Source organism: Acipenser ruthenus, chromosome 3 (assembly GCF_902713425.1).
Source record: "Acipenser ruthenus chromosome 3, fAciRut3.2 maternal haplotype, whole genome shotgun sequence".
Taxonomy (NCBI): Eukaryota; Metazoa; Chordata; class Actinopteri; order Acipenseriformes; family Acipenseridae; genus Acipenser; species Acipenser ruthenus.
The window spans coordinates 29,524,369-29,546,735 of NC_081191.1; the positions used below are offsets into that span (position 1 = coordinate 29,524,369).

Sequence of the window (22,367 nt, forward strand, 5' to 3'; positions counted from 1 at the left end):
CACACACACACACACACACACACACACACACATATATAAACGGCTTGGAAAAATAACAACCTCTGATTGGTTAAACAGCATCACATGGCCGTGCTAGAAAAACAGCATATACGCACAGCTTGCATATTAAATGAGCCACTTTACACTGTATAAATCAATATGCACCACATTATAAATTCCATCACAAAATTACATGATCATCTGCCATTTTATTTATTAGTTATAAAACCACTGCCACAAAATGAGTGACACACATTTTCTTTAATATATTTGGCAATGAAACTACAGAGAACTGGTACAGCACCAATTTTCCCAGTGATGACAGTAGTCCACCTGAAAAAATAATGCCAGAAGCAACTGTTGACAGCAGAAACAAAAGAGTAAATGAGGCACAGCTAAGTGAAATAGAAGAAACAAAGATGAAAAAACACAAACAAAAAAACTACTACATGGGCTGTTAATGTATTTAAAGACTGGCTTAAAGAAATAAAATATGGCTATTAATTCTGGACAGCATTCTGGGGGAATTTTATAACAGTTCAATTGGTGACCAGTATAATTTAATCTCCAGTTTTTTAACGCTGAGAGCTGGACTACATAGATTTTTTTAACAGTAGAAGTTTTAACATCTCTGTTGACAGTGAGTTTAAGACCAGCAATAATGTCTTCCTGTCAGTCATGAAAACCTTTAGAAAAGCCAGGAAAGACAAGGCCAAACACCCACCCCTGCATCACCGACCTGGATTTGAAGCGTTTGCGGTAATCGGAAGCACTTTCACTGGACACTGTGGTCGGATTTGTATGCAAGGTCAAGGAGATTTATAATAGACAAAATGACCTAGTGCATTTTACTACTATTTACAACCACTAAAACAAATGATAGATTTTGTATCCAGGTAAAGCCACCAAAGATTGTCAGGTAACCCACACTAGAGTTTACTGCATGCAATATCGTACACTTAAAAAATCTCAGTAAAATTAGTATAACCTTTGTAGTAAGTACTGCTTTACGTGGTCAACTATTGGACACTATTGCCCTCTAATTCAGATGAGAGTCACATTCAATAACTTAGTGGTAAACTATGTATGTATTTAGGGACAACACTGGACTTATATTTAGGGCTTCTGATTTTCAGTTTTAACCGATAAAAAACCCAGATAAAACACCCCTGATACAAAAACAATTAAATCGGTGTATAGCCAGGGATCAGAAAGCTCAGAAAAGAAGATGAGAAAACAGATAAACCTCTAGTTTATCTACAGTTTGCAGGAAATAAAAAAAAATGTTCAGTGGCAGTCTGAAGTATTTTGTTTACTGATGTTTAGTTTTGGTGAAAGTGAGTATGTATTTTCAACAGGCTACTTGGGTACACTTCATTGTTTAAAAAAAGTTTCAAGAAATAAAAGTGGCCGCAAGCAAGCGCTATATGTATATGAAGATCACAACCAGGTGTTTACAGTATCATACATGAGCAGGTAGAAAGCAAGTGTTTAAACAGTTTTATAATTATAAAATCAAGTCATTGTTGTACGTGTATGTCTGTGTCAAATGGGAAGGAACTTCACTTTCAGCAGTGAAGATGTACAGTAAAGAAAGACTCTCGAAACGGAAGTCTAACCAAATCTACATACACTAGTCATAACATATTCCCATTTATTTTTTAGTTTTCATGAGATAGTATTTATATTACAGTACTTAGTGCTGAAAGACACACAAATATAATTCTGTAGTTCAAGGGAAATGTTGAGTCCAGTGACAACTTGGCGACAAAATACGGCGGATGCTCAATTGACGCGACGCTTGATGTGAAAAGACCTTAACCGAAAGCAAAATTTCATAGTATTGAAAAAGCAAAAGCACCGAAAAAAAACAACAATTTTCATCAGTCAAAAATAGCTAAAAATAAGCACAGAAAAATGAAATTAATAAAAACAGAAGCCCTACTTATGCTGCATTGAAAAAACATACTTCATACTTTACTTACTCGTCATTTCAAAATGGCAAACAGGGAGAGAAAAAAAGATTAACTAATGTTTGCAGAACACCCAATTAAATTTAGCCCAGCAAGCGTCAAGTGTCAGTTATTTTTAAAAAGATGCTGTGGTTCTGGGGATACGAGAGCTAGCAACTGTTCCGAGTCCTCTCTGTGCTCTGTTAGAAGCAATAAGCGTTCAGTATGGAATGCCACTGTCTTCAAGTTAAAGTGCATTGCTGTGATCCCTCTGTTAAATATACAGCTTTTCTAAAGATGGGGACCATAGTGCATGCTAAGTTTACCATAATTAACTCCTAGGTCACCTTGCATGTCAAATGCAGGAGGCTGTGTGGTCCAGTGGTTAAAGAAAAGAGCTTGTAACCAGGAGGTCCCCGGTTCAAATCCCACCTCAGCCACTGACTCCTTGTGTGACCCTGAGCAAGTCACTTAACCTCCTTGCGCTCCGTCTTTCGGATGAGACATAATTGTAAGTGACTCTGCAACTGATGCATAGTTCACACACCCTAGACTCTGTAAGTCGCCTTGGATAAAGGCGTCTGCTAAATAAACTAATAATAATAATAATAATAATAATAAAAAAGACATTTGTCTGCAGCCATGCAATCTTGTCTCAGACTATAAGTAGGGTTTTGCCTGGTCATGCAGCTGTGTAGCACTGTTGGTGGCTCAGTAGCTCTTTAAGGATTAATAATGATATATATGAATTCATTAAGTAATGATAGAACTAGAGTCTGGGAACCAAAAAGATATATAAAATCAGCATACTGCCCTACAAACATGATGGCCTCTTTGGGTTGAGTTATATTAACCTACTCCTTTTACAGGAAATACCTACAGATATGATTGTGGCCTAACAGGCTGTTGTCATGAAGCATCTTGCACATCTTGTGCAGTCTTCATAGAGTTTGTTTTCCACACACGGTGCAATGATGAACATTTTTATAAGATGTATCTACAGCTGTCGATTATCATAATTAGTGCACTGAGCCAGACAAATCAAGAGAGAATATAATTTGTAAATTTGGTAACAAGGCATTATTGGCGGTATTTTCCTTGTGCCAAGACATGTCTGTGGATCATTCTTGCTTCAGTTAAAATGACACAAGAAAAATTGATTTTGGCTCATGGGTTGGTCTTATAAATGCCATTATGTAGATTCTAAACTACTGTCTGAGTGATAGAGTGGTAATGTAATGTGAGGGTCCATTAATTGATTTCTAATATGTATACTCCACATAATAATATGGCACGAACACACTCTCTAATAAGGATACATTTGGTTTCAAATGGATTAAATGCAATTGAAATCACCTTCATCGTACCACTTCATTAAATCATTTCCGTGCTTGGTTTTAGTAAAGTATTATTATAAACCAACAGGCTTACTGATGTAATATTCTTGATGGCGTGGTGAATTCATAAAAAAGGCCTGTCTACCCCTAATTGCATTCTGAAGAAGGTTGTATGTTTGACAGGTAGTGTCATAATCAGGTTTGCATGAAAAATAATCAGGTTTGCACGATGGTCATATGATAGAAAAGGTGGGTTTCTATTATTTTGACCATATCAAAAACAAACTAGTATTGTCACACTAGTAATAGAACAATAGATTTGTTTCAACTGGGTTATCATACAGCCTTTAAAAGGCCAGATTACAATTCCCATACTACCATGAGTCAATTGATTAGGAACAGAGGGAATTCTGGGGATATAAGCAAGTTGTGTAGTATAACACAGAGCAGTGTATTATGGGGAAACAGCATTGGTAACAGCTGTGTGCATTTTAAAAACACGAAGCAGAAGCTCAGTTTGCTGGAACGTATGAACTCAATTTGGATCCCTGAACAAAGCAATCTTGTAGGATTAAGAGTGTCTATTGTGCATGACATTCAAGACCGAAGAACAAAAGGAAAACGAAACTGAGTTAGTTTGAACCTTACGTAAATAAGCCTGAGATTATGTGGTGAAGATAACGTGAAGTCAAAAATCTGCTACAGTTAAAATTGTCTGTGTGATGAAGCTAAAAAAAAAAAAAGCTGTTGTACTTTGTATAAACGAGTTTTAGTGAGTTGAAAAACTTGTCACTTCAAGGACATTTGTTTTATGCACTCAGGCTGGAAGTATTATAAAAGAGAACTATTATTGCAAAGCATGTTATTGTGTGTTCGTGGGGAGAAGAGCACAATTCGAAGGACTGTTATATCAAACATTACAGTTGGGCATGTAATACCTGAGAACCAAGTACTTTACTGGTTTAAACCTGTTGGAGCGGGAGCGCCAATTTGATATGGAGCGGGGAAGCGGAGCGCGCCAATTTCCGGCCGCTCTTTCACAGCACTGAGAAGAACGGAGCACGGTTTTATTTTGCTTAAATACAGGTGCAGTCACTACAGTATTTTTTCCATCATGCCTGTGCATGTTAACCATTCGTTTTCCAGTTTCAAAGCAAATTTATGTTTTGCAGACTTGAGAACTGCATATGTGATTATGGAGAGAAATATATATTCTCCTGATTGTGAAGCTGCATTTGTGCCATATAAAAATGTGAGAAAAGTCAGTGCGTCCATCTGTCTGTAGTTATTACAAAGCATATATTGTTCTTAAACAGTTCTACGGTCATGCCCCAATACAGCGTGTGACAGTGTACCCCCCGCCCCTGGGTGTATTTGGTATATTTTGTATGTTTTAGATGGAGTGTTATTGTAGGTATATTTGCAGTGGTGCACAGGGTGTGTGTGTGTGTGTGGGGGGGGGGGTATAGAGCTGACAGGGAGGGAGATATAATCCTCGTGGGTACGTGGCTGGAGCCGTTGAATTAAAGAAGTGATTTAATGATTTATATTTTCTGCACGCTTAAGGATAGTTCATACACTACAGCAGTGGTGCGCACACTTTTTATATGCGGCCCCCTTTTCTTAGCATATGTAGGCTTTTTTTCTTTGCTGTTCATAGCTGGGGATTTTTTTTTACTTGGGTCTTTTAGCTATGTGATTACATATAGGAAGATTAAATAGTATCCCTTTTCGAATGTACATTACATCTTTTCATCTGCAATCGGCAACACAGCGGTTGGGAACAAAAAAGGCTATTCATTTATTTATTTATTTTAATACCATGTGAGCATGCCTATTTTGCCTGGAGCAGGGGAGTGGAATAGAAGAAAAAGCGGAGTGGAGGATATTATGAGCGGTGAGCTGAATTTTGTCACCACTCCGCTCACATTCTCTGGTGAAGACAATGACTCAAAGTGTCTGGTTTCTACACAGCAGAAACCTAAAAAAGTCAAATTACCTCTTTATGACAGCCACATTGCAGTAGGTCAGAGGTCAATATTAACATCATCAACACATTAAGAATGCAGTGTTTATATAACCCTGCAAATATGAAATGACTACTTCAAAATAGTCCTTAAGTTATTAGCTGGTGTTTCTCATTTCTTGTCCAGATCATATATGTACAGGTCACAGAAAAACTGAAATCATTAGATTTAGCCAGGACTATGATGTCATAGAGGTTATGGCCTTACAAGTAAAGAAGGTCCAGATGAGCCTTAGCATGTTACATTTATATAATGCAATTAATAATCAAGTGAGAGGGAGAACGAGTTTATATGTAATTTTAAAGGTCTGAGTCGACTTCATCACCCAGCGCGTACTGGAATCAAACAGAGGGAAGCAGAAACTTGGCATCTATTCAGACCCCGTCCATATGTACTTTTTTATGGAACAAATATCAGTGACAGACTGATTTATTGTTTATATTGGATGATTGTCTGTAAGTCTTAAGGTTTCTGATCCTTATATGTAAAACATTGTACCACGTACATCTGCAAAGATTTCTGTGGCCCATGGTTATTCAAGTATGATGCACATTGGGGGTGATGCAAGTATAGACGCAGTGTAAATAATTGTTAATGCAAAATTAAAATTGCATTGCGGCCATGCAATTATTTTGCACTGTCCCCTATGTAAGCTTAAGAGCAACGGATATTTTTCAACATGCACAAATAATGATCCTCAATTACGATAATGAGGGTCTCAGTGAGTGCATCGGTCTATTTATCGGCTGCATTTGCAGAGTTAGGAGTACAGAGAGCAGTAGTCGCTGTATGACATTTGTGGAGCACGAAAATACAAACGAAAAAAATGTCAGAGAAAGGGCAGCAAAGAAAAGATAATGTTTTCTGAGAAGGAGCTGAGAGTCCTTACGGTCACTCAGCATGAAACGGAGCCGTTTGGAAAAGCCTCAGCCAACATCAGTTATGCTAGTATCCTTAGGAAATGATGTATTGGCCTGCCCTTTTTAGCATGACATCCAGAAATTTGCCTAGGTGGATTGGGTTATCCTTCCAGACATTCCAACTGTGGTCTGAAAGGAACCAGAGGCTAAGTAGTGCAGAGAACACAGCACTTTCACATGTGCAGGGATAGCGCTCCCTAGATTGACACTGGGGTCTAGCACATCCCTCAATTCCGCTATTAGGTCTAGGATGGCCTGCGGAGTGAGACGATAACATTTTAGCACCGCATCCTTTGGCATCCCAAAGTTAACTTGGGATTGAATATACAGGGGCTTCTTCGTCTTGCCCTTCTCCTCCAAACGTGTTCCTGCCTCTCCTCAACAAGTGTCGTCGCATCAGGAAGTGCACCACAGCAGCCATCCTGAGGCCAATGACAGGTCTCTGCAGGTGTCTGCTTTTATACAGCTCTTAGTTAATCGCTTCTACAATGGTTTGCACCTTGTAAGAAGAGGTGTAAAGTTTTTAGAGGGTTAGCAATTGCCTAAATGCAAGGCAAAATCCTTACATCACCCTCACAATGTCACATAAAATATGTATTTCTTATGTCCCCAACTTCCAAAATAATACATTATGTTTAATGTACCCAACCTCCAAAATAACATTATTTATGTAGTAAAATGTATTCCTGAATGCTTAGTATAAAAACATCCGGTCACCTTTAATTCATAAACCGGTTGCACTACTAATTAATCAGGTGTGTTTTTTTTGGACTGCTAATAAAGTCCTAATGCACTCACACAAAATGTATTTCTGTGCTACAATTTATTAACCTCAATTTCATGTGGCATTCAAGAGAAAACTGGCAGGACAGACTAACACAGACTTAAAGCACATTTCCGTTCAACCTGGTACACAACAGGACCCTGGCAGCTCGTGCCATCAGAACTACTCCTGTAGGAGCCATGGAGACCATGCCATTTAAATTCCACTTCTTGATCTCTGGCACAATTTCTAACATCAACAATTCTGCCACCCTCTAAGTTTGTCAAATATCAGTGGAAAAACAGCAGTTTAAGACCCAAAAAAAACCCACCTCACAGTGTAGTAACAGAGAAATGACTGTTAGATTAATTTATTTTCAAGGAATGTGTTATTTTCTTTTAGAGTGTTAAAAATATTCTTGTATAATTTAGGTGTAGTGATTTAGGCCATGTTTACAAAGGATTTGTGGAGTGCTGAGTTTATAGCAGTTTTTCCTAAAATGAATTCACGTTGAATATTACATGAACTTCATAACATAGTACAGCATTGGTACATAACATACTGTGGGGTCATTCTACATCAAATGGTTCCCACCTCATCACCCCAAATTATTTTGATGTCGCTTATGGAAGTACCTATAAGTGCTTTAGGAAGAATTCCAAATTATTATCTCTCAACTGATTATATTTGAAGTTATGATAGGTGGTGCCTGTGATGGATTAAAATGAGCACTGAAAAGGGGCCATATTTGAGATGTCAGATCTTTCAAAATATTCAAGATATCTTCCTGATACTCGCTGCACACACAGAACTGCTCTTCTATCTAGTCTAATAACATGTCCTAACAATATTACCTATTGGTGACCACAGATGTTAATGCAATGGAGACAAATGTAAAAAAAAAGTACAAATGAAAAAAGTACAATGACACGAATACAAATTCTATATTTTACTTGTGAAAACTCCTGAACCACTACAGTTATCACCTTCTCTGTAGTTTCTTCAGGTTATCTAACAACACCACATTATATATACAATATCAATGTCACACAATAATTGGTTACCTAGTTATGAGACCCTAAAGTGGACATCAGGCCATCCCTGTACTACCCCAGAACTCAAAAGTATTGTTGGAGTGCACACTTTTTGTACACTCACTAATGGCATTACATGCATCTAGACAGCAAATACATGAAGAAACAGAAGCAAAAAAGGGACTAGTCTACTCAAGAGATGGATACAAATACAATGTTGCTGAACTGTGTACAAGTTCAGTCGAACAAAATAGCATCAGAGCTGAAAGCTGATGTGTTGGGATTCCTCCTAAAGCACTTTCAGGTACTTCCATAAGCGATATCAGATAGTGAGCAAGCTGTAAGGACAACAACTGTGAACAGGGCGCTATAATTGATGGATTTTTACCAATAACACACAACACCCATGCTTAGCCAGATTTACTTGTCTTGGTAGGCAGAACAGCCCATTCTATATGGCTCACAAAAAGTCACTTGGCTCAACAGATCAGGTTTAATGTACTTACACGAAAGATTAAACTTGTGACGACCTTGTTTAAACTATTGACCTTCTGATACAATGCAATGAAAGATTTCCACTCCTTGAAAACATTTGACAAACAACGCAACATGTCAAGTCAGCAGCAAACAGAGGAACAAGAACATGAGTGTGTTTTTGAGCCATCACTTACTGACAGATGTGAGGCCTCCTTGCTCTCTCCAGGTAAACTAGATACTTGCCTTCTACTTTGCCAGAGCAGCAGTGACTTTAAACAACCAAAAAATCAGAAGCATTGGTGTGTACCGTTTTAATGTTTGAGGAATATCTCCCTATGGCCTCTAATGAGTTTGTTGTTTTTCATTTAATCCCAATGCTTTATATATTTTACAGTTTTTAAGCTGACACACCTTTGTCTTCACAGGACCATTTACTGAATTTCCAATTTCATGTTCAACAACATTTCCTTTTCCCATTTTTAGGAAGAATGTAGTACCACTAGGCCAGTAGAGGTATTTTGCTACATTACACGATTTTTCTGTTGGGTGGCCCCCATCTTAGATCTTTGATACAAGTGGCTTAAATAAATAAGAATACTGTATTGAATAATGTATTGAACTCTAGTTTTGCTTCAAACGTTTTTTGGCTCTAATTTTTGGCACAGATCACCCAATTCTAAATTGCAGTGAGACAGTCTAGGTGGATACTGCCTTATTTGTTACAACACCATCATAGTCCATAAAAATGGAAGGCTCTGTACATAAAAAACAATCTACTAAATGTGCAGTGCTGTAATTTGAGGTTTGCCTCAGACTAACGCTGTTTGCCCCATGCTCCATAGCACGGCTCTCCCCCCTCCAGATGGCAAAAGAATAATGTATTAATGACAAAGTTCAGAGGGTTCCTACCAGCTGTTCAACTCCAACTCTCTTGTTCACCCACCTCATTGGAGCCAAGAGGTTTCAGTCGATTTAAGACCCTCACTGGGCCCTCAACCAGCACCAGAACATGTGTTCAGGAACAGAGACGGCCAAATGTTCAGTAATTTAAAGGTCATAGGAGCCACAATGGAAGACACACAATCCAGGGTTTGGGTTATCTTATTATTCAGTGCTTAGATGACAAGTAAATAGATAAAAATTGTTTTTTTAGACTTCAGAATAGCAAGTTAATTTGTTGACTGCATAGCAGTTTAAACTATTATTGCCTTTACTATAAGCTTAATAAAATAAACCAAAGCCTCTAGTACCCCATTCACACAGATGAGTTATGACGGCTCAGAACCGCCACTGATGGAGCATTTTGGTCTGTGTGAATTGCCTATACCATCACAGAGCTGTCATATTTTATGCCGTCTCTGAACCACCCCGTGAGGTGATTCAGAGACGGCACTAAACCATCTCAACTCCTGTGTGAAAGGCTATGCACTGAAGCGCTATAGTGGGCGTGAATTGAAAGTCAACATTTTTTCCAAGTACAATGACTGATCAAGAAAGAGGTAGTAATTGGAGACTGCAAGTAGTTAAGGAATTGTTAACTTTACAATTCTAGGAGTGGCAGCTACTAAACAGATGTGGTACTTTGAACTGTGCAGTAAAATTTGGGGGCACAGACCCTGCGCAAATCCAGTTAATGTGATCGGGTGACTTCGAGAATGCAGTGGAAACTCAAAGCGAGCAACAGACACAACAGGCTGTTAAAAATATATATATAGAAAACAACGCATCTGCAATTTTTTGTAGCTGTTGACAGTATATGCAATAGGTAGAACTTTATTCTGTGTATTTATTTATTTGGTTTTGTTTCCATTGCCATGAAAATGAATTTTTGACTGACAGATTTGAAAGTTGTACTCACATGATCCCTTTGGCTGTGTGAAAGGGTAATGACGGTATTATACCAGCATAGATCGAACTGTGTGAATGGGTATTTTAAATAATTTTTTTAACGTCTCTGAGACAACTCAGTAGCGGCTTTTGTGTGTGAAAGTGGTATAGGATACATCTAATTAAACTCAGGTGTGCACAATGAAGCTTTGTTTCTCCACAACTGATAAGGAAGTATGTTACTCATAAGCGCTACCTGTATATCCCATATTTAAAAATGAAATTCATTTCTTATGGCCAATAGGGGATTGCTGCTTGGTTTTAAAGCATTGCATTCCTGATTTGCTTTGTCTGATTGGGCAGGACTGTGTAAAGCAATAAGAAACATTAAATACATAGAAACTTAACCACAAGATTAAACAAAAAAGAATGCAGGTGAGTGCAAAGATCTCTATAATGACGGAATAGCACTATTTTGATAGATATTGTTTATCATATAAAATTTCAAGCGTACCTAAAAATGTAAGTTGGCCACTATATACTGTTGCAGAGGATATACTGTATAACACCAGTGGTTAATTAAAACTGTTTTTGTGAGTGCTAGAGTTTAGCAACACATTTGGTATAACTGTATTTTTAGTTTATGTAGATAAAAATCGCTAGGTAAGCCAACATTCAGTCAAGCATAACAGAGCCATTTGGTTCATTATGTGTCATTACCAGGCGCTGATCATGCAATTTAGCAAGCATTTTCAGACCTTAAAACTGATGACCGAAGAACATCTGAGAATGGACCGTTAAAAGCCATTATGGTTTAGTGAATTATCCGTACGACACAGGAGAAGCCTGCTTGGAAGTTATACCCTTCCTACATGAGCATCTGGGGGTTTGGATCCAGCAGGACAATACCCGGCCACACACTTCCTAACACATACACACACTACACTTCTTCCAGCTAAAACATAAAAAACAGAACATGCAGAAGACCCACATCTAGAACTCAACGATTTATCGTGTGGGTGTAAATATATGATCTGATGATCCTCAAAGATACGTATACATGCAGTCTGGTCCAGTGGTTAAAGTCCAGGGCTTGTAACCAGGTCACCGGTTCAAATCCCACCTCTGCCACTGACTGACTCACTGTGTGACCCTGAGCAAGTCACTTAACCTCCTTGTGCTCCATCCTGCGGATGAGATGTAAAATCAATGTCCTATTGTAAGTGACTCTGCATATAATGCACAGTTCACAGCCTACCTCTGTTACTGAACATGTTACCAATCACAATGACTTCCGTATGGCCAGTCTTCAGGGAAAATTTGTCATGTGCTTAGTGATGTCATTGCCCATGTCATTGATGATGTTATATGTGATGTCAAGTGTGACAGGAAACATACACATAAGGGTGCAGAGTTAAGGTTGCGTGGCTGCCTTAACTTGCAATTTCCTAACCTTTTGGACATTTGCAAACAAACCTTAACGTTACTTTAACAAAGTTTTTGCCATTGAATTTCCATAGTTTTGCTGAAGGCATCTTGGAAAATCAAACAACCAACTAGTATGTAAAGATTTTTTTTTAAAGCCAGGTTTATTGAGGCAAAATCAAATGTTGTTAATCCCTGCCCCTGAGGCTAGAGGAGGGGGGAAAGCAAAGACTGTCCCTGGAGGCTGGAGAGGTGGGGACAGCAACGGCTGTACGTGAGGCTGGAGAGGTGGTGAAAGCAACGGCTGTACCTGAGGCTGGAGAGGTGGGGTAAGCAACGGCTCTGTACCTGAGGCTGGAGAGGTGGGGACAGTAACGTCTGTACCTGAGGCTGCAGATGTGGCGACAGCAACGGCTGTACCTGAGGCTGGAGAGGTGGGGACAGTAACGGCTGTACCCGAGGCTGCAGATGTGGCGACAGCAATGGCTGTACCTGAGGCTAGAGAGGTGGGGACAGCAACGGCTGCCTTGGAGGCTGAAGAGGTGGAAGCAGCAACGGCTGTACATGAGGCTGGAGAGGTCGGGACAACAACGGCTGCTAGAGAGGCTGCAGATATGGCGACAGCAAGGACTGTACCTGAGGTTGGAGATGTGGGGACAGCAATGGCTCTATCTGAGGCTGGAAAGGTGGGGAAAGCAAGGGCTGTACCTGAGGCTGAAGAGCTGGTGACATTATTTGAACAGTACTGCCGGGGAGCAGTTATTCTTCATGTTGTGTGGCTCTGTCCACTCTCTGTAGAAAGATCATGTAAGAATCCTGCAGGTTTTTAGGCAGACGGATGCGTTGTGTGCAATTTAAGGTCTTGATGCCATATTGGATTTGCCGTCGCTTCTTCTCTCTTCTATCTGTCAGGCGCATCTTTCAGGTCTTGTCAGTTCTTACCTGAATTAGATAGGAGATATTTGGATCAACCACCAAAGGAAAAAAATGTTTCTGAAATGTAATAAATAGAATTCTGTATAGTGATTTGGATATCTGAAAATGTATATAATAATCTGTGATATACTAAGAGTATTTATAAAAAATGAAATAACAATAACAGGTTACATGCATGTCTAAATTGAATTGCCCAAAAGTTTACTCGAAATGTAATAAATAGAATTCTGTATAGTTGTACTTTACTGTACTGTCTTGACGAGTTGTACACATAAACAATTACAATACAAATATTACTACAGTTGTATTGTTACTGTATTAATAATATACTGTATTGTAATTTTTTTTTTTACCGGCTTTAGACTACTCGCTGTGATTTGTATTAATTTATTTTCTCAATTCAGGCTGATTGATTATCGTCATCAGTCATGTCTTACACTTTCTAAAAAATATATTGTTATTTACTCATTTCATTAACAAAAGTTAAGTAACTTTATTTTACTTGTGGATGTTCTACCTCTGTCTGATACATCCTTATTTCAGGGGTTTCTTAAATCAACTCAAATGATTAATAATAGCTTTTACCCATCTGTCTGTAAATTACTTCACATTGTGAAGAAGGTCTCTTTCAAGATAAACATTCTGTAGCAGTTGAAGAACAACTTCGTGGACCAGCGCGCGTTGTTAATTTAAAAAATCTCAAACTTCCTTTGGCAGCGATATATAGTAAACAAATAGCAGAAAGTGTTTAATGTATGTGCTTAAATATGGAATATACAACATGCATACATATAACAGTATGTATTTGTATTTTATTCTATTTGGCAAAACATTATCTTCTCACTTTTTTTTTTTTTTTTTAGAACCTACGCTATACAAGATCATAACCATTTACAGTATTGGGTTTACCAGTATTGACAGACTTCTTTCTTTTTTCGCATCCAGCAGGCAGTATGTATTTATTTTATGTGAATCAATGTATTCCTCGACGAACAAGAGTTTTGTTCAAGCCAGGCCATGTAAAGCTGTCAGTAAGGTCATTAGTTTAACAAAGCAAATTACAACTTTGATAGAAACAAATTATTATTAGTTTCCCCAGTACTGAAGGCACAAACACTAATTATTATCACTGATTACCAGTTTTATCCAGACAGAAACGCAGATCTGACCGGTGTGTGCTGAACTATAGGATATTCAATGTCTCCCTATTCAGTGAAATGGAACGGTCGAAAGCAACGCTGTCAAGCACTGACGTCAGACAGAAGTGACGTTACCTTAATGGTTCAATTTCGGTAAAACCAGGACCCCCCCGGAAAACCACCAGATTAAGACACACTCATATATATGAGTGTGTCTTAACACAACATTATCAAAAACACAAGCTAAGTTTCAAGAAACCTTGCCCAGCACAAAGCAAATAGACACTGTGGTGAGGGTCAAGGCTGCCCCAATTTCTTGAAACTGGGCTTGTGTTTTTGATATCTCCACTTTAAATGGCTGGGCACTTTTGATAACTTGGCATTTTGTCACATTTCTAATGTGTTTTTGTTTCAGATATACATATGCATGGATAAAACTCCCTGCGGTCTTCATATTATTATTATTTTTTTTTTTTTGCGTGCGACTAGTTCATTTTAAAATATCAATAATTAATTTAATATAAATGATACAGACGTCCAAATGTGTTCCCTTGTATACGGTCTGCAAAAATCTGCAAAAACCGTCAGGAGAAAAAGAAGGAGAAAGACATTTTTACCTTACCTTTGGTGACTTATTTCTCTTACTGTATTACAGGTATTGACTTTTTTCTACATTTCATCTAACAGTGTTGGGAACTACAAATTTAAAATGAAATTGTACTTTTGTCTGATTTACTTTTGCAGCGCCAATACCCTGAAAACACGTAAACTATCCTTGTATAGAGAGTCTCTGGTAGTTCTCGCGCTTCGCTGATAACTTGGTGTGAGGAACCACCATTCCTCTCAATTTTTACTTGAGTAATATAAAAAAAGATACACATTACAACAAGTGAGGTAACTCAAAGTTGTTCATTCATTTCATACCCCACACAAAGAAAAAAAAATAGTAATAATAATAATAATAATATCTTAATTTTTATATAGTGCCTTTGATAGTGGACCACAATCACAAAGCGCTTTACAGAGGTAGGCTGTGAACTGTGCATTATATGCAGATTCACTTACAATAGGACATTGATTTAACATCTCATCTGCAGGATGGAGCACAAGGAGGTTAAGTGACTTATTCAGGGTCACACAGTGAGTCAGTCAGTGGCAGAGGTGGAATATGAACCGGTGACCTTGAGGTTACAAGCCCTGGACTTTAACCACTGGACCATACTGCCTCCTATAAAATAATAGTAGCAACATATTCAGTTTCTCCGCCTGTCTTTTAAATACCTGGATGATGGATTTTATAATCTCCTTTAAGAAATAAATTGATACGTGTTTAGCCATTCGTTTATCTCAATCACAACGGAGAAACGTGTTAATAGTAAAATTGATTTAATTTGGGTTTTTTTCTGTGAAACAACTAAAATCGGCTTTCAAATTGACCAAGCCTTAATTTTTAATTTACAAGCAGAACATACAAACGAGATCACAAGATGTTAATAAGAGACTAATCTATATTAAAGCTATAATGAAAAATAAACTATTTGATGCTGACACACTTATTTACATGAATAAAGATGAGTCGCTTCAGCCAACAACACGTTTGTTATTGCTGGGTCGACCCATGACAGAAATACTGTATGTCTTGTTTATCCTCTCTTTGTCAGGCCTCTCTGTTCTACTTTATTCTTAAGGTACTAACCACCATTGTACACCATTAAATAAATCAGATTTTTGACACAACAACATTTAAATGTGGGTGTTTTGCAGTACTTGTGCAAAGTTACAGAGCTGAAAATAACACAGAAAAGTACTTCAGTATTTCCAACACAGCAACTGGTTTGAAAATACTCAAGAACACACCACAATTGTATTTCACATTATGTATCTTTTATTTATTTATTTATTTATTTATTTATCGCCACCGTGATAAAATAGTGGCCTTTTATCAATAATGTGTGTTGATATGTTAAACTGGAAATACCTGAAATGAGCAGACTGACTTTACAGACCTGTAAAAAAAGCTCATTACAATGAACGCTGCTTTTTCCAAAGTATGCAGTGTTCTTTTTTTAAAAAAGCATGTGCCACTCTTAGTCGGCTCATTTCCAAAAAGCCCACTGCTATGGCAACGGGTAACTGGAATCCCCAATGAAATGTATACAGAACTTCCCAGTCAAAAAATGTGTTATACAATCTGAAGTCAGAATTACTGTAGACAATTGTATAATGCTTATATTATGGATACGATGCATACCTTGATACATATCATAATCCAATTAATTAACTTGATGTTTTTGCTTGTCTTTTGTCATTGTGAACTTGCAAAATAAATTCTTAAGTTTTACTACTTTTTTTAAGTAACAATGTAAACAAGTACAAAAAAATGAAATAAAATGTGATCCAAACTGCTGGAATATTTCAGCTAGTTTTAATATATCTTAAAGACACGACACTATGAAACATTCCCACTGTATACAACAGTATAATCCAGTAAATACATCAACATTGCTTTGTTTATATGCAAAAGTTGCTAACTGCATAAACAGAGATTTGTTTAATCCTCATTAACATATTAATGAACAGTACATATAAATTCAAATAATTGTTTACATTTGAGAGAAAGGATTCAACATGCTCATTCTAAACCAAGTGTGATACACTCTCAAAACATTTACCAGAAAAACTTTCAATGTTGCCAATAATGTAATTTAAATAAAAAGTATGCAGTTTAGAACTGCAGTGAACAATCCATATTCAATTTCCATTTTTTTTCTGTACTTTAGCCTTTGTGTACACTACTTTATCAAAACTGTTGACTGGTTGGTTTATATTCTTCAGTGTTAGCTGTAGAGACATAAATTGTTAAGGTGTTCCTCAAAAACACTAACTAGTTAACATGTTTGGCACTTTTGTACTGCATCATTTGCTTGTAGTGGCACACTGGTGTTTCTGTTCAAGTGGTAGATTTGCTATCTACATTAATGTCTTGGTGTCTTCTCAAATAGGTGGAAAGATGGGTTGCATTTCCTGTACAGTCAATTTCTTTGTGGCATATTAAAAAAAAAAAAAAAAGAATTCCATGTCATTTGAATCTCATTTCTTTTTTCATTTAGATAAAAAAAAACAACGATTTTAAGCTACTTGTATACGTTTATCTTTGTTTTTGGCTGACGTTTGTTCTTTTGTGACCGTCATCTTAGCAGTACAAATTTAAAATAAATATTTCTGTATGTTTTGTGTTTAAGTTACCTTGTTATCATATAGTTACTGAATTGTTACACCCCTGGCTAGTATATGGTTAAATTAAAGAATACCCATCATTCCAGATGCTTTAGTTGACATTTTATATTTTTTTTATTCTTAAAAAAATAAGCAAAATCACGTAAAACATTCTGGTGTAGATGTACTAAAATGTGGCGGCTGTCACAATAGTCACAAACCAGTTGCAAACAAGTCATAAGGCTAGGGTGAAATGTACTAAACAAGCGCAATGCTGTTAGTGACTCATTTTAGGGAATGCTTTGCGGTTCAGCCTTAGATTAATATGCAAGTATGACCATTCCTGCATAAATTCGCAAAAATGGGGTGGAGATGTGCAAATGAAGGTTCTCAAATATTATAATGACATGTACTACAGCTGCTGGCAATCGCAATACTTACAATTGCACAATTTGGTAAGAACTTTTGAAAGCACATTTTAAGCAGTCGCAATTAGCAAACCTTTAAAAGGCAGTATGAAAAACACTATCCCCTAACCATGGCCACTGTGATTGCAGCAAGAAGGAGACATTGTTTTCAAAAAGAACGAGCAATTTGTAGGACGAGAAGAGAAAGGGTATTTCGTATCTGCATTACCCTCTCCGATTTAAATAAAGACCAAATTAAGCACAAGTACAGGCTTGGCAGCCACATAATTCTTGAGCTGTTATCTGATTTAAAAGATGACCAGAAGCCTGTCACCCAGAGAAGCCATGCTATCTCTGCAGTGGTCAAACTATTATCCACCCTGCATTGCCTTGCCTCTGGGTCCTTTCAGGGGACTGTGGCAGCTGTTGCTGGCATTTCCCAGTCTGCTTTTTATCGTGCGTTGCCAGTTGTGCTCAATACATTTTTGAGGCGAACACCCAAATACCATTTTTTTTTCTAAAAGCAGATTGTACTTACAAGCCTTGAAAATACATTTCTGGTTTCCCCAACGTGTTGGGAGCAATAGACTGCACACATGTGCCGCTAACCCCTCCAGCTCATTCTGAGCATCTGTATTGGAATAGGAAACACACCTACTTTATTAATGTGCAGGTGGTTTGTAATTGTGCACAATTTAGCACTGCACCACTGACTAACTTAAATAAAAATGACAGTATACATTTGGCTTATACACTACTCATGATAATATCGAATTAGTGGTATAATGCAAAAGTTGTTGCTGGACCTTTGAAATTATTAACTAGAATTGACTGTCATCCTGTAAGTATCATAACTTTGTGTAAATTTGTGTAAATTGTCTAGGTTACTGTGGCAGGGCAGAAGAGAACCCTGCGTGTAAATAGGGGCAGGGCAAAGCCCTACTGAAAATGTATTGTTTATGTTTATTAAGAGCGGGTGATTGAATGAATTATGATTTTTTATTTTTTATTTATTTTTTTATTTTAGTCGTTGCCAATTATTTTTATTATTTTCTACCAATTTGGAATGGCCAATTATTTTCATTTATCAAAAGCTAAAATCATTTAGTTGCAATTTAAATAATCTTATTCGCATTGTACACCAGTGTGTACAGCATGATTAATTTTGTGTTACTGGTAGCCTACACGCTAAAGTAAAAAAAAGTGTGCCAAGTATTCATTTGATTTTACTACTGTATTGTATACTGTATAGGCCTACTTTACAGATTTATATTTTTACACAATGTAATGTGTAGCCTACCCAAAACACATTAGTGTTATTTCAGCTTAATTATTTATACATTTAAAATACATTGCGCACAATAAATGTATGTGTGTGCGATCTTATTGTATTTTTTTTTTAAACCCGACACGCCTTATGTCGGTCAAACACCTCCGGTTTAGCGAGGGGCTACTGTATGATTATGAAAAGCTTTTTGATAGAAACACATTTTATATTTGGGGGTGAATGCAGGGGCCCCCACTATATAATCTTATGGGATTTAACTGCCTTTCATTATTTATTCAAAAAAAATGTTGCATGACTCTCGCAATGCTAGAGATCTCGCTAAGGTGCCGCAACAAATATTGAAATTAGAGTAGTGTTTCTCTCTTCATTAACATATTGTCTTAGTACAAAAGACAAAATGTATACTTTGCAAATTGTCGCAATGAAAATGCAAATGTTGGTATGTTTGCACTACGACTGGCCCATATTACTACGTCTGCCCCTGTTTTCTCAAAAATACACATTTACTTTTATAGTGAATGGATGGGTATGGCTTGGAGCAGTGTTTCCCAAACTTTTTGATTGGTGACCCAAATGAACACAGGAATAATGAACCCACGACCCAAAAGTATTAACTATTAGGTATTTTAACTGAAAAACTTAACCAATCAAAAAGCCATGTTTCGTTTATTTGTAACTATATTACACTGTATAAGCATTCAGGCTGATAGTTTTACAGCTTGGTAAAATGTTTGCTTTTATCAAATTCATTATCAGTACAAAATGGTATTAAACAAACATAGCAATTACAATTTTTTCAATTTAAAATGGTTTTAATTTTCAATTCAACATCAAGCATTTCAAACATACCGACAGCCTGCCAAAGATCAGGCCAGTCAGTCACTACACTACACGTTACCTACATGCAGCCTGTTTTTGTATTTTGTTTTTAATAGTGACAACTGAAAATGCTGCTTCATACAGATAGGTAGTGGTGAATGGCAGTACAATTGAAATTGCCTTACCAGCGCATTCTGGGTATTTGCCTACAGCAAGGAGCCACAACTTCTTCAGAGTTAAATTGTTAATTGAGAGGTCACATGACCGATCGATGAGCTGTGACTCCAGTTGGTATGGCAAAGAGAGATTTGCTACGTCCACGGCAAAAGAATCAGCAACCCAGCCGTACTCATCATGTGGGTTTCTAGGAAAGGAGTCCTGAAACTTAACGTAAAGGGCTTTTAAATGCTGGTCAATTACCCGTTTGTTAATGGAGACATCAAACTTTTTTTAAAATAAATTCAAATTTTTTAAAATAAATTCAGACATAAGTGGGAACTGTAGTATATTTGTATGTGTTTGTATAATTGACAATTTTAGAAATGCAGTTCTTTATCTTGGTCAAACAAGAAAAAAGTGCATGTCTCTTATTATTCCCATTCATAAATACCTGAACAGGAATCACTTTTGCGTAAAACCAGTACAACGTGCACAAAAACATAACTTAAATCCTAATGTCTGAACACTACTAAAACACTCAATCGTTACCTCTCACGCTGAACTGTCAAGCACAAAAAAGACGAATGCGCACAATACAGAGGGAAACGAGCGGCTTGCATAAGTTACTTTTTTCGCCACTATGATGTACAACCAAATGCAATTTGCAAAATCAAATTCAGTTGGCTTGCAACACAACCCCCCCCCATCCACCCCCCCCCCCGCCAAAAAAATTAAATTGGAACACAGCTGCGCACTTAACAAAAAGAAAACTTATGAAAATAAGTCCATTATATTAAGACGACTGTGAACGAGCCAGTATTCAATAAAATAGCAGTATATCCAAACATTTTAATAAATCAATTGCCGGTATATAACAAGATTTATAAGTTTGATTAATAACTTGATTTAGTTAATATTGAAACATATATCAAAGTACTCAATATTTTAAATGTTAATAGCTAATTAGTCGCAACAATGTATTAATCATAGCATCAATTTAATTTTTAAATTAATGTTATCAAGTACAAAAGTTAGTATGAAAACGTTTCTACAAAAGAAAAAACCCATTCCAGCACCACGGTACAAATGCATTTAAACTCTTGTAGCTGCCTTTTTTGTTCTTTATACTTTGCAAAATGTATTCTTTGATAGCGGATTTGACATATTGTAATTTTATTAATATTGAACATCTTTACATCTGCCAGCAGAGCGTCCCATGACCTTAACACTGCCCTATTGTCAGAGCTCTCACTTTACCTCCCGCCTACAAGTAGGCAATCTGTTACCTCTGATTTGTGAATTTATGCTTTGATTGACAGTCTGCCAATAATGCCTTGCTACACTCTGTATTTCTACAGTTACAGCTGCTGCTGGCGCCTGCTTTTTCACTATTAATAGAAAAAAATACATAGAATATCATTGCTCCCGCGGCCTACCCGGGACTGTGTTGCGGACCACAGTTTGGAACCCCTGTCATAAACCAATCATTACAGATTTCTCTAAATGGCTCAGTATCTCAACGAGGCCAGTGGTTGGATGTGCTTTAAGTCTGAACTGCCCTTTCTTCTTTTTAATGGTATCCCTCCAATACAGGATACCATTTTGATCTGCACTTGCATTTTGTAAATACTCATATAGAGAAAAGGTAACTGTTATGGCAGTTACACCCCTACATAATTCCAATGGAATCAATGCCACTTGAAAAGTGATTACCTCTTTTAGAGAATACATTACAATTGGCCCCTTAACCTCCAGCCAATATTGGACATAGTTGTCTGTTTAGAATCAAGCAACATGTGTCTACCACACCATGTGTTATACAGATGAATAACAGTATGGCTTAGTTACAGTTGTGTAAACCCTATTATCTACTTCATGTGTGGGTCACCAACAGGTTACACCCTACCATCTCCGAGTTACAACTTGGTTCTTCAGGTTGTTTCAGGCAAACAAGCTCAAATGTGCAATTTTAGACTGCTCAGGTAAAGGGGTCAAAAGTTGTAGAGAGGTCAAAATGTGGTTGATGAGAACCCCACTTAACATTAAGCAATCTTTTACTCAAAACAGTTAGACAGACCTTTCAGGAAGGTAATATTTTTGGTTTGCTTTATCCTGTGTCGTCGTACCCCCCGCCCCATTTCTAAGAAACCTGAATAATCTTCAGGTAACAAATATTACATTTTGAATCAAATGACATGAGTAAATGATTAACACATCATTAGTGGGGGGAAAAAAAGAGCGGCCATTTTTTAAAGAGCTTTGAAACAGACTTTAAAGTTATAATCGTAAAGGTTGTCGGGATGTTAGCAATGAAAAGAAAAATGCCAGGTATGTGTAACACTTTTTTTAAATTCCCCCTACTTGCTTTTTAACAGTTCTTGCAACTAACAGTTATTTTGAATCGCGAACAGCAACCCATTATCATGTTTATCCATATCAGATGTATGTGCTTCAAGCATACAAGCATATCGTATAATTATAACTTAATCCCTTAAACTCCTGGATCAATATTGTGATTTGCCTTTCTTCTCCATGCACACAGCTATATTGTCATTTTCTTTATGCTTCATCTCTCCTCTTTATCTGCACTTTTTTAATTAAAATATAATTATTCAAATATTTTATTACATTGCCCAGTAGG

The 22,367-nt window shown here is 37.1% G+C and overlaps 1 long non-coding RNA gene across 5 annotated transcripts in view; it reads right to left on the reverse strand.

Moving 5' to 3' along the window:
- Positions 1-22,367, reverse strand: part of LOC117435626 (uncharacterized) — a 247,838-nt gene that overhangs the window by 64,322 nt on the left and 161,149 nt on the right. The window contains exon 5 of one of the 5 annotated variants that reach the window (XR_009315325.1): positions 11,916-12,704. The exons of the other annotated variants lie outside the window; for them this stretch is intronic. This is a non-coding gene — a long non-coding RNA (uncharacterized LOC117435626). Of the gene's footprint in view, positions 1-11,915; positions 12,705-22,367 lie in introns of those variants that run through there. 5 annotated transcript variants of the gene reach the window in all.